Below are 14,437 nucleotides of genomic sequence, written 5' to 3' on the forward strand. Positions count from 1 at the left end.
GATCTCCCTTAAATAAATCTCGATTGGCTTTTCTGAATCCCATCCCAACCCTGGAACTTCCCAAGGACATGGTCAATACACATCAAAACCGGAATATCTTATATTTATGAATATATGAAGAAGGATTTATTATCGCAAATATCAAACAGTGAAGTTCTTTACAATTTCTTTGTGTTGCTAGTATATGAAAATTAATTGAAAACTAACTTTTTTTTAAAAGTAAGAAATCGATTTTCTTTACCTGTGTCATAGTATACCGGTGATTCTTTGCATACATTTAACATATTTGATTGAATGCCATAGCCAGACAGTTCGATGCCCCCCATGCATGCTACTTCTAAATCAAGGAATCAACATAACAATCAATTAGTAGATAAAGCCCAATTTGTAGCGATATCTGTCTACAACAGCATCACCGTTTCCTGCAATACTTCCTGCAGAAAATACGTAAATAATTCAACAACAAAGAAAACGAAAGACTTCATGCATGGTTGATCGTCAACGAAACGAAATTTGTTGTTTTTTGCTACGGCAGGCAGCCAGTGAAAACGAATTCGTTAGATAAAATTATGGAAATGCAAACATTACTTTAAAGAAAAAGAACTTTGTTTTTCCTGGCTCATTTTTCCTGATTGAGGTGTCATATGAAAGGATAGAAAAGTACCTTTCTGGAAATGTGATTTTTCTTTTCTTTCTGATACCGTTCGCTAAATGACTTTTTGGTACCCTTTCTTCAAATTGTCTTTCATCACTCATGCGTGAAATAAAAGAGGAGGATCTAAGCAAATATGTGTCATTTATTAATTATAATGGTGATTAAGTTATGATAAAACGTCGACAAATCTCGGTTTCGTTTTTTTTCTGGGAGGCACTGTATACTCGCTTTTCTTTTCCATCCCATTGTTGGATCCGATCGACACGGTGCTGATTCTCTTCAAGTCTTTCGTGATTTACTTGTTAGCCGATGTTCCAACCTCTGCTACCACACATTTTTAAAGAAAACTCTAGCCAACCATCTCCGATATTCCAGTGAATCTCACCTCGCCCCGTTTAGATGAACGATGGGTAAATATTTTGATCATGTGCAAGGGTTGGAAAGAATTCCCATGTTGGGTCTGGTAGACTCCATGTTCTCTTCAGATGCACTTGACCTTTCGGGTGAACCTCATCTTCCGAGAGATGAACTTTCTTAAACTAAACTCACGTGCCTACCACAACGGGATGAAACACTATCCGGGCACAACAGACAATTATCACTGCCCAACAGATGGTCCAAGTGACTTGTCCCTCTTTACAACAGTAGCAGTTGGGTTAGCATGAAACCGGTTTCAGAATATCAGCTTCCATTCCTTGATATATGACATTCTGAAAGCGTTCCCAATCGGGTTGGTGTTGTTGTCAACCCTCAGTAATGTTCACATCCCTCGATCTGTTTATAATCATGTCGCAGAAGGAAAATATGACCCTCTGATCTTCAATAGAGAGTTCATCAAAGAGATAAGTGGGCTTAACCGACAACTGTATTATGGACTTGCACACCGGCTCACCATATTTCTTCCAATAGCAATTATAAATCAGTTAGTCATATCCCTTGGTCTATTCATAATGATGTGAAATAACTCGGAAAAGCTAGATTTGACAAGGAATGATTGAACAGTAATATCGTCTAATATAAAGGTAACCGAAAAATGAATTATGGAAAAGGCATTTGCTCGCCTTTTTTCATGCAAATTGGCAATCAAGAATCATAATGTTTATTCTCATTCAAAATTATACTTATTTGAGCCATGTTTCAAATAAAAATCAATTGTATTCAGTTACCAGTGCTTTTATCTACTTCCAAATAACATTTATAAAGTCTATGAACCGATTACCTAGGAAAGGAAAGCAGTCATTCTATTTATGTAGACCTCCTTGTTTGATTTGGTAGCGGGTAAAATACTTTTTGAAACTGAAATACGTCAAAATTCTTTACATCTAACTTTTATTCGCCAGTCGGTAGTGCCATTTGCGGCTATCATCCTTTACTGCTACTCAAGTCCTAAATATTATACGAGAGAGTTATCATTCCGCAGCTGACCTACGTCACCGTTATCATGTCAGAAAGATGCATATTTATTATCCCAACAAACAGATTCACTGACCGAAGATGGGGCCTCAAAAAACGCAAGCCCGTCTCATACCGAAAAAAACGTCTCACTCTGGGGCTGGTGGGAGGTAAGTCCGTCTGATCTCCCCTAGTCTATCATAACAAGCGCTGATCCTAGGTACCTGTCCTATGGCACATCTTAGAGCTTACATCAAAGCTTCGTGATCACAGTTTATACCCCCATGCAAACAGATTCCTCCATTGAGAGAATGGTATAGCAGTCCATGGGCCATAACCAAGTTGATGCGTTAGTTCCTTTGGTAAGGCATTAACCCTTATTTTCCAAGTCCCATGGATAGGACTTCAAGCCGTATATCTAGCTGCCATTTTATCTTCCAGCATAGTACATATACTTACTTTGTAGCAGTTTTTTTTTTTGGGGGGGGGGCCAGGCATTTATCCTAAATTACGAAATCCATCGCATAAGAAATAAGCCGTTTATTCAGTAACTACTCTATCTTAAAAAATAATGCTTGTTTTTTTTAGCAATGAAGTGTAAAATATCACCTATCATCATCATCAATTCACAATAGAGAGTAACAGGATGATGTTATGAGCAGGATTCTGAGATGTTACACGATTATCTTTTACCGTCTGATGAATGACCCACATTCTCTAACGTGATACTGAATATATTTTGTATCACTCGTGGCGTGCAAATGTATAAAATAAATACTCGTATCGTTCGCAATCGCATACTCTGGACAAATTATAAGCCTCACTGTTTTTCTAAAATGAAAAATGAGATACCAGGTCGTTCGGTTTCAGAATCTAAAGCTCGCTATAAGCCTTTGACGCGACTGAATAATTAAGAATAGATATGTTGATTGACGCTGTTCGAATTGTTCGTGTCATTGCTTTCCTGGCACATATTGTATTTCGTCCAATCCAACAGAGGATTTTCAAAAAAAACTCGTTTTTTGGGGGGTGAAAGTAATGTAGCAGAATGTTTTATCTTTGACAGATATAAGCTATGTTGTGAACGTGAGGAGGGCACATGGCACAGACTCAGCGATAATATAGTTTTTGATACAGACCCTGTCGAACGTGATCATTTAGATTACCCTTACTACGGCGTGGTTACTCTTTACCCTGGAGTATTACTATTATGGTGTATATGGTGCCTGGAAGCATGCAATTCCTTGAATGCTTCCAGCGCCTTGGTTGGCAGCTCGTCTGCATTTAAGTTCATTACTGTCCTCTGTAAAAGCCTTGAATATTGAGCTGGCTTTGATAGGGATGGTGATGTTGTATTGGTAACATTGCTGTTATCATGAAGCCAGATTTTCATTAAAGACTATTTTGCCACTCTTAACCCGTTGACTTCTGAATTGTATAGGTCCCATAGGCTTAGCATGGGGACCACCAGGTTCCCGTTAGCAAAGGGTTAACCCAGGAGAAGTAAAGCCTAAATGGTGTATTGTACCATGCAATTTCTTGAATGCTTTCAGCGCCTTATATGGTAGCTCGGCTACAGTTAAATTAATTACAATCCTCTGTAAGTGCCTTGTACTTTGAGATGGCTTGGAAGGGAATGGTGATGTGATATTGTTACATTAGTCTTTGGTCATTGGATTGAATTGCTATTCTGCACACACTACACGCTCCCCACTAGGAAGCATTACTGCAAGGCGCCATTTTACAAGGGCATACGTGATACGTCAAGACTGACGTACATATTCTACCAGGGCCCCGTTGCATAAAACTTACCATTGATGGTAACTTTGCCATCAATGACAACTTCCATGGTAACAGGGCTCAACAGCCAATCAAAATCAAGGTTTCCATGTTAGTCACCATTGATGGCAAAGTTACCATCAATGGTAAGTTTTATGCAACGGGGCCCTGTTACCCTTAGTGGAGAGGAGCAATGCAGATGAAATGTCTTTATCAAGGACACAAGTGCCGTGGAGGGAATCGAATCCACGACCGTCGCATCACCACTCTAGGGCTCAAAGCCTCGAATACGACATCTTTACTCCATTGTGGTTTGATTGATAGCAGATGAGAGTAATTGTAAAGAAGGAAAAAAAAGGTTAATGAGAATATGAGTAAAGATCAAACTAGGAAAGGGGAGTGAGAGGACGGATTCGTACCACACGTTTCTCACCAGGACGCCATTGTGAGATCATGTCCTCAGCTAATCCGTGCTTAGACCTAGACTGAGTCACCTGTAATGACTTTCCTCTGACCCGACTTAAGCTCATGGATTAAGGCCGAGGATTTCTGCAGAAGAGTACCCCGGAATTTTGTACAATTCATGTTGGAAATTACTGGTCTCATTTTGTGTGCATCTTGTTTTAAGTTGAAAATACCTGATTTGTTAGTAGTCATCCTACAGTCTGATGCAACTTAATCTGAAATAAACTTCAATCTGAAAACGAAAAGAAGACAAACTTTGTCGGAAGAGAAGCAACAGGAAAAAGGAGGCTTCCCTGCCAACCATATGCTTCCAGGCTGAACTCACATTCCCACATAAAATGTCTGATTAACGAGACTAAACTTCAACAGCCGGGCTACTCAGAACCAAACCCAGAATATCATGGGTCATTTCGATATGCACAACATGTCGATCATGAAATATCCATGTCCAACGTTTTTCTTTCTCTTCCACAGGTGCAGATTTGTGAATTTATAGCTCTGTATTCTCCCAGGGAACCCTAACGATGACGTGACTGTCTGGTTCTCGAAATGAGAATATCTGGAGCGATTCTAGAGGGGGTTTTGGACTCTACAGGGCGGGGGAGGGGTGGAGGAAATTTATTATATATCAATTAAAGGAGGCACATGTAGAATTGAATGCAAACATTCCACCTCCCCCCCCCCCTACCCCTCTAAAAAAAAATTCTACAACAGCGCCTGATCCACGGACCATCTGAAACCTTACATGCATAGACGAACCAAGTATTTGCATGCACCGATTTTAATTCTTGTCCGTATTGTCTATGATTATCTCAATCTTAGGAGTTGATGGAAGACTACCTGCTAACGTTTCCTTTTTTTCCTTCAAAAATCCCCAAAAGGATAATTAATATAACTGCCAATTTGTTGAAGATCGAAAAGTTGCAAATACAAAACAAAGACAAACAAAGGATAGAGGATACGGATACTCGTATAAAAGATAAGATAGTTAAAAATTAGTGCATCATTATAGTGCAAACATGTTATAATTGCATCGCATAGCATTCCCTAAATGTGTTCGTATTAACTTCATGTGATATTAAAAAATGAATCTCATCTTTATCGGTTTATTTTTAAACTCATCGTACTGGCATATGGAGAATTTTGAGGTCAAGAGGTCAAAACAATTTCATATCGTCAGAAGATAAGAGGGTGTCTGCGTTCGAGCTTCACGGAGGTGGGGTAGATGTAAATTAACACCACAAACATAGCCCACTCCTGTGTGGGTGTCGAAACCACAACTTCAATTATCGGGCTGGATGCCAAATGAAGTATTATGCTACAACTTACTTGGCTTGGGGTGGGCATGCATGTCTTTTCTGGGGTTTTGTAAAGGCACATGGGATCACATTAGCTATCTAGTAACGACAGTGTATTGTAGAGTAGCATAAGAGCTCAAACGTAAAAAGTAACCGACTCCAACCTAACAATACTCGACCATTCGGGGTCGAACCATTTTGCATTCGAATTGTTGTCGGTCTAGGGCCGGTCTCGTTTGTGTGACTGAAGTATAAAGCATTACAAGGACGATACAATTTGTCATTGTAACAGAATTACTTTTACAGCACAACCACAGAGACTTACGAAAAATCCACTTACGGCAAATTAATAGCTTTGTGCATCGCCATTTTGAATGTGCGAAACATACAATCACGTGTTACGTATGCTTAATATGATTTCTGTGGGACATACATTAGAATATTGAAATTGCTATTCAGTTTATTTTTGGAAAGTCTTTGCGATCGTGTGAAATACACATGCAGCCTATATGGTGACTTTAATAGGGGGAAAGTGCTTTAGACTCTGCAATCTATCGGTAACATGTCCAACTTAATCTCATATATTTTTGCTGATATTAATACTGAGTAGAGCTTGATAAATATATGATATATATTTTCTTTATAATGGAATTAATTATCCACACTTTTATCTTTTATCTGGTCATTTGCCTTAAAACTTTAATAACTTACAAACCAATGACATTTCGCGTTTTAAAACCTCTCCTCTGTAAGCTGGACTATGAACTGTTGCGTCCAAATATATCCTTTTTCATATCCTTCCCGATTATTATCGTACATATTGCAGAGTAAGTACGGAATTGCAAGGTCTGCAGATTGAGCAGCATGACTGTATGGCAAAGCGGGACATCGTGATAGGTACCGCATGTTGTGCAACTCGTCTGGTAACCAGACGAGAATGTCTCGTGAGATTTTAAACATTCGCTCATTCGTGTGCTTAATTGTCATCATCACGGTCACATTTGATCCTACGCAACCGTATATTTTTGTTCTCTCTTTCCTCAGCAAGCTAAAAACAGCGAATGTATCGCACCTGTTATTCTGTGATTTCTTAACACGGGCTGCTGCCACATAGTCTTCTTTCTTTCCACTTCTAGTTTTATGTCGATGTGTCTTGTTCAATTTATCTAATTTGTATCATGCTAATTGGTAGAGCCTACTGCAACAACGATAAAAAATGAAGCACTGTCTCTTAACTGAGGAGATGCCAGACACTGATTGCTAGTTTCATTATGGCTCTTAACAGTCCATGATTTGCGAAGGACGGATGGTGCAGGACAGTCTATCTGCTCGACCAGCATCTTTGTCCCAAATGTCCATCTGAGCTTGGGTGGCGATAAACTTGCCTCTCCTCATCTGTGCCTTCTGCCAACGCTTGTAAATTTCACCTTCAATATGTTGGCAGTAAAGCCCCCTTCACATACGTGGCAGTAATACCCTCAAAACGACAAAAGTTATAATAAATACATTTTGAAAATGCGGCAAAAATATAGTGACATACGCGCAGTTCCCTCTACGTTTATGTATCTCATAATGCCTGTAGCGTACGACGCGTCATTAAGAATACACTATTACCTGCGATAATCCAGACTTTGAATTAATTAAATATTTGCACTTTTCATATCTTACAACATCATCCTTTCGTCCCATTTCACTGTTATCATGGCGCATCGTTAAAAGCCATGCAAGTCGCTGACGCAGTCCTACGCCAAGCAAATAACGCCTCGTGTGCAACGCGTCAAGAATTTTTTTTTTTTTGCCGAAACTTTTTTTCTTCATTCCCACTTGCTATTCATTTACACATAATGTTTTTTGGGTTTAGCCGCGATGTTTACCTCATCGTGTGTAAACGGGGCTTGAAACATCAGAGATCACACTCTCCATGGCTTTCTTTTCTTTTCTTTTCTTTTTCTCGTCAACATGCCAACCGGAATCATGTCTTCATCTGTTACCGATTCACGCAAGTGAACTGAATTGTTCTGAACCCACAGTCGACTGACCAATGTGCTGGAACAACAAGTTGAAAAGTTCAAAGATTACTCGAATTAGAGAACCCCATTCCACCGCGAACTCTCCTTCCATAATCATACATACGAGATGTCTTTACCCGAAACTTTCTGAATGGAAATTAAATAGGCATTCAGTAAAATTATTATACGAGCTTTCCTCACCCCATTAAGCCTTTCCCCCTTTAGTGCTTTATTTAAATCATGCATTAAATTTGTTTTGTTTTTGCTCACCATAGTAACTAGGTGGTTTATTTATTTCCTGATGTCAATGAAAATCGACAAACGTAATTTAAAAGTTCGATTGTTCAATTGGAACTAAGGTTGAAAAAAATATAATTACAAGAGAACGTCTGCACGTATGAGAGTAATTTCCCCTTGTATAGTTATGATAGGATTTTTTTATAGGGGTGATGGGTAAAAGTATTAAAGACTTATATGTCCAAATATTCTCTGGATTTTTCCGCTCTCTTTTGTTGTTTCTCATATTTTATAGTACATGCACGTCATCTGCTTTGATTATGTTCAGTTTATTCCATTAAAATATGATCGGATTTTTTTCCCTCAAGAAATCAATTGCCTAAATATGTTATAATGATATTAATAATAATAATGATAATAATCATCATCATCATAATAATGATTAAATCTACCATTTAGGAGCGTCAATATCTAAGTAGACAGTTCCCTCTTTCGGATGGGAAATTCGTTTGAAATTCTGTCTGAAAATTGGATAGCTGACCACTTCGTCGAGATGAAAAAGTGAAGCTAAGCCTTTCTTGATGTAACTCTACCAAAATGAAGAAGCAAACTCCACATGCTGTCTGCCATGACTACATCCATCCAGCCTGGCTGGTTTTAAATTGAACTGGTGTAACTGTGCTTAAGAATCAGCGGTGGTCGCAGCAAGAGGGGCCATAGGGCAGGCATAACCTCAACGGTAATAGAGTGATTTTACCCTGCAACTGTATAGTATCGTACTACTAACAGGGCACAAAGTATTGTTGTTGCCTTTATATATAACAATAATACAACGAATGGAACTTGGACAACGTATTTTGCCTCCTATCTTTCAGCTGTGTCAGGTATCAATTATAGAGGGTTCGAGAATCAACTCAGTCTGCAACGTCGGAAATTGGATGAAATATTACAATTCAATGACCAAACGCACAATGCAATCGAAAATTCGAAATCAATATAGGCCCTACATTAGGACCAAAACATCTATGAAGAAACGATTACAGAGTTTCTCTGAAAATCAATTCTCTTTCTTACCAAATATTATATTAGTGATCGACTAAGAACTTTCGAATCATTGAAGACAATCAATCTTCCGTTGGAAACTGGTGAGCTTCAATATTAGAAACTACCGGTGGCTCATGGGCGTTAAGTACCCCTTTATGACTCTGGGTTAAACGGGGAAAACAAAGAAGAGGAGAGGTAAGGGGGGAATGAGAACGTGACAATAAGAAAAGATTCTTGCACTGCCTCCTTACAATTTGTCACACAGCTCGAAAGAAGATGATAAATATCCCCAATTATACCTGTATAACTGTCATTCTAGTACGAATGGACTTTATGACTGGAAACATGCTACATATAAATAGCAAGTTAGCAACACTACAGCTAATCGTGCTCGTGCATAGTTTAAATAATATGTCCGGTAAAAGTGTCACGACTATTTGGTCGCAAATCACTTACATTCTGTAAATCCTAACTAGTATTTGCGATGGCAAGCTTCCGCACACGCCTTCACCTTTTGTCCATCATTCATTACTATTGAGCAAACGCCAGCACAATGTCCATCAAAGCTGTGAAAAGTACATCATCCTCTGTCACCAGATCAATTCACGAAGGCTGGAGAACTCAATATTTTTGGTCTACAGGAAGACAATTATGAATCTGCGCCCAATTTCCGGCTTCATGTTTGAGTCAGAACCATAGGCGTAGACACCGAGCATGAGAGAAAAGGCAAAAAAACCCTCTGCTTTTCGGCAAAGGAGGCGAATGCCCACCCTCGAAAATTGTTCAATCTGTCTGCACAACTGCTTACCTGCAATCCTATATCCCCATTCATACGGCTGTCTTTCACAAATGTTATATTTCGGATTCAATGATTGTTTACGGGTATTTTTCCCCGGTGTGGGTGTCCACGATACCGTAAATTGTTATCTTAATAGCATCCAAATTTCGACTATTAAAATACATACAATGGTGTTTAAGAAAAGGAGCGAATCGAGGTGGGATTTCGGAAGAAGTTCTGATCAGGTTTAGTAGGCGTCTGTTTCTATTTTGTTTCGGTGGGGTCTAGCGTTTTGTTTCATTTTTTTTTTGGCTTCATACTTCTTCAACGGGCATCCTGCACTTTAAGCAATAAACCAAATGCAATTATAACTGCATAATCTACCGCGTGTAGGCTATCCGTAGGTGTATATAAAACGTATCTGATCAGGGGTTAATTAGGCTGAATCTCCCTGGTTTACTGTTCGCAGGGAAAATTTGAATGACGTGTAGCAAACGTGGTTGTGGAATGATATGTCAATGTGTAGGAAATCAACATGGGTGCATTTCCAGAACACTTTCCAGCTTTATTAAACAACTGGCAAGGGAAGTCTCGACATCACCAATGCCCTTTTGCCCTTCGACAAAGGGCACTTCACAACCGTATTAAGAACAAGCGCTCATGCGAAGGAAATTGATAAAAGCTGTTTTTAAGATAGTTCACATCGGACAAACTGATGAAACAATAAAATTGAAGAGCTGACTAGAGGAGGATGTTAAGACAGAGCATGAGAAGGTGACGTTGTGTCTTTGTCACATCCCATGGCAAGGATCATAACCAATGGAAGTGTGTTTTCCATTTCCTGTTTAAGGGACCGATATTGTTTCTCTCTCTAGCAAACGATATAATCGTCCTCCCCGAGAACAGATATTCATAGGCCTATCTCACTAAACAGAACTACCGTTCAGGTAAAATCACACTGTTTTCCCTATAGACCCTTTAAAATAACATATTACATAGAACATGTAGAAAGAGCTGAAACCATATACAATGGAAATTATAACATTTTTTCTTTCGATTTTACCAAACATAATTATGCTGTTCACCATTTACCATCATTTTTTGTTGAAAAATATTATTGAAAGTAAGTATTGAATGGTCAACAAAATATATGGAAATCCCGTGGAAGAGCAGGTAGACAGGTCAGTAATCCCCAGGTGTCACACAAGTAACAACTCCAAAGCGGTTTAGCTCTTTTACATTCATGTATTCATATCACTATTGCAATTAGTATACGAGGGTTAACATGATTGTTAACAAGAAGGGTTAACAAGAAGAACAACTTGGGAAAGCGATAAGTTTTGTTTCATGCACATCGAGTCTACACTAACGTTTATTTATCGATGTTATTACGTAACTTAGTGATTCAATTATTGATTAACTACATTCTCAATTCTGTCAGGATCATTGTAAATATATCTTACATATTATTTTCTGTAAGATGATGTTTTACATTCTCTTACAGACGTTTTTTTTTTTTTACTGATTTAGTGTCGTTCAATCATTAAAATTTGAGATAGACTGAATTGTTTGACGTGTGAAGATAATTATACAGAGACCAACTCTCGGTGTCTAGTCTGACCTAACGGGCTGAATTCTGTGACTACCATCCTAAATAAGTGTAGGGCCTGAACAGTAATCAGATTACAAGCAGCAGAACAGTCAACAGTGATGACTCCGTATCTATAAATACAAGCCTCGACAATGCGTGAATAATATCAATAATAATTCGATTTACCCACAGAAACCCCATCAGCTTCATGCTATTCTTCCTAAGGTCCCTCTAATTACTATTACCCTAGCGATTGCCAAGTACCCATGGATTGAGAGTAAAGTAAATGAACCAGTATACCACGACACCTCTACTGAATTTAGCATGAGTCTCGTGGAACTTCTAGAAGCAGTTTTGTTATCCTCGTTTATAGGGAAAATCGTAAGGATATCTTCAGAATTGTTATTGTTTTCTCAATGTAACTGCTAGAGATCGGAGACCTCCATTTTCAATTTCAATTAAGAGGTTGCATGAACACCAGTCTTTTCATGTCGGACCAAGGAGTTCTTTGGTCGGGTATACTCAGAGTAGCGTTCTACATTCGTATACTAGATGAAGTGGATTGAAAAGAGAGTGGGCTTTTCGTATCTACTTTGAGGATAAAATTATTTAAAAAAGGAATTCACAAGACTCCCACATTATACCACCCTTATCCTCCGCAGTATCCAAGAACCGCAGTTTGTGAGCGCTAGTCTGGTAACTGGGATGATTGTGAATGAATGAGGGAATCACTGACCTTGTTTTGCAATATTTAGCAGTGAACTTCAAATTCTGGGTCAGACACCGTGGATTGTTTCCAGCCTAACTCACTCTCTTTCTCTCATCTCCCATTGTCTAAATTTAGCCCAGGAAATAACGTAATACTTCCACTTCTGAAGGAAGTCGTATACTACGAGATGGTGGGTACCAGTCACACTAGCATATCCCTTTACTTTCCAATCAAACAGATGGCACTGGAAAGGTAGAAAAAGCATCGCCCAGCTCGTCAGTGTTTCGGGATGCACAATACTTATGAGACTCCTTCATACGACATTACGACTAAATAGGTCGGGCCCAAAAGAAAAGCTTGCATAGGATACCTCTGTTGTCTGCTTCATTCTTCGATACCTTGGGAGAAGAATATTGGTGCTGGGGTATCCTTACCTTTGACAAGCTCCATCCCACCTCAGAAAGAATGATGGCGTTGTTCTTTAGACGTTAAACTAGGTGTAAAAACACGACGGCAAAGACTATCGAGAAATACATAAATTAACCAAGATTTAAACATAACTTATATCATGTATATCTCATTATTGTATCATATCATCGATTGGTTTATGTGACTGTAATGCAAATAGGCCTTCTATATAAACTGACTTGAACCTTTGTACATGACCATAAAACTTGTCCATATTTGAATGTACATTGGCCCAATACGAAATGAATGAACGAATTAAATCAACTTAGGGCAATTTCAGTAGCATTGTGCGTTAGGTGGAAATGTGTGAACATAATGATATTACGTCATACGAAGATGATTTCTGTAGGCAATATTATTCGGGTATTGTTCATTTCTTGAAAGTCTTTGCAATAGTGTTACGAAATGATTTATCTTTAGATACTCCAATATAATTCTACAAGGTATTGGAACTGACGCAGTGACGACCTTCTTTGCGACTGTGCATAGTGACGATTTTAGGAAAGCTTTTTAAAAGCGTAGTTTTCAATAACGAAAGAGATCGTTCGAGTCTACGAACGCTTCTTATGTCTTTAGACAAGGCATGTCATCTATGTATGCCACTCTTGAACTTGTAACTTTGACTTCTTGGTGGGAAGTAATGCTTATTGAATGATTTGAGCAATAAACACTACCTCTTTGGCTGCAGAACTAAAACCAGGGTAAAATACCGAAACGTATATGGAGACTTTATTGTATGAGAGTTACACTAATTGCCAACAAATGTCATGACCATTAGGAACTACATTAGCATTAAATGTAATTAGCAATCGTAGCAATTGTAGTACCATTATCATAATCATGTTACTGCTTTATTAATACCGAGTTCGTAAATGCCTGCTTACTTGTTCATTCCTCTGGGGTAAACATTGGATTCGGTAAATTCTTGCACGAGACAGCTGGCTAGACACGCTATATCTGATTTGGCTTTGGTAAAGAGTCACACTCCGTCATGGCAATCTTTTAGATAAACGTTTTTGGATGAGGAGTTTGTCATCCATTTTGCTCTCTTACCACAACCATAATGTTCAGGTTGAAGGACACTGCTGAAAATTGTCAAACGATTGACAGCAAGTTGGCTAAACCATCATTTGAATTTAATAGGGAAGGTATAATCATCAATACATTTCCGAAACGCCTCATAGGATTAGCCTCCGAGTCACATGGATTTCCTTGATAAAAGTTCTCTTACCACTGACAAATCAACCAGACGAATTAAAGGTATGAATGACAACATTGCTTCACGATTGATGTAAGTTGATTTCTGACAATGTTTTGAACAATAACTACGCCGCATGGAAGTAAATGCAATAGTCAACTAAAGGCTGCCATACAGAGAAAGAGAGAAATTCAAACGATTTTCTACCACTCGCTATAATGTTCGATCGTTTCCCTGGACCTACCATGCTCACTGATTTTCAAATGTTATAATCCTTGGTTAGTATTAAACCTGTGATTCCTAAACAAAAAATGTTTGTTTTGTAAGTTTGAAAGTTTTTTAACGACTGTGCTTTACCATTAGTTGTTACACAAAATACGTAGTTCAAAAGATTGTAAATTGGTAAATTTGATCATGATAGCCATAGGCATAACCAAAGAGTTTGTCTGGTAACTCCTTGTGATCCGTCTGATAGTATGCCTGTTGTGGACTACATTTTAGTCTCAATGAGTAACCAGACCTCCTTTGTAGTCTCATGGACCGTTTCAAGAAGTTACCACACCTCCATGACTCATCTTTAGAATTGCGATCATGGATTTTATCTCCACATGTGCCTTTAAAATAGACGGACACTCAGAGAGGTGAGAAAGGTGAAAGTGGTCCCCGGGACCATCAACGAGACAACTTAATTCACACACCCAACCGGACGGCAAACTACGACTAAAATCACTGCATGGGCCCTGCTTCATAAACCTTGATATTAAAAAGATGTTGCAGTGAGTTGCTCCAATTGATACAGTATTAACTATCAACA

This window comes from Strongylocentrotus purpuratus, unplaced genomic scaffold (genome assembly GCF_000002235.5).
Source record: "Strongylocentrotus purpuratus isolate Spur 01 unplaced genomic scaffold, Spur_5.0 spur5_scaffold_4, whole genome shotgun sequence".
Taxonomy (NCBI): Eukaryota; Metazoa; Echinodermata; class Echinoidea; order Camarodonta; family Strongylocentrotidae; genus Strongylocentrotus; species Strongylocentrotus purpuratus.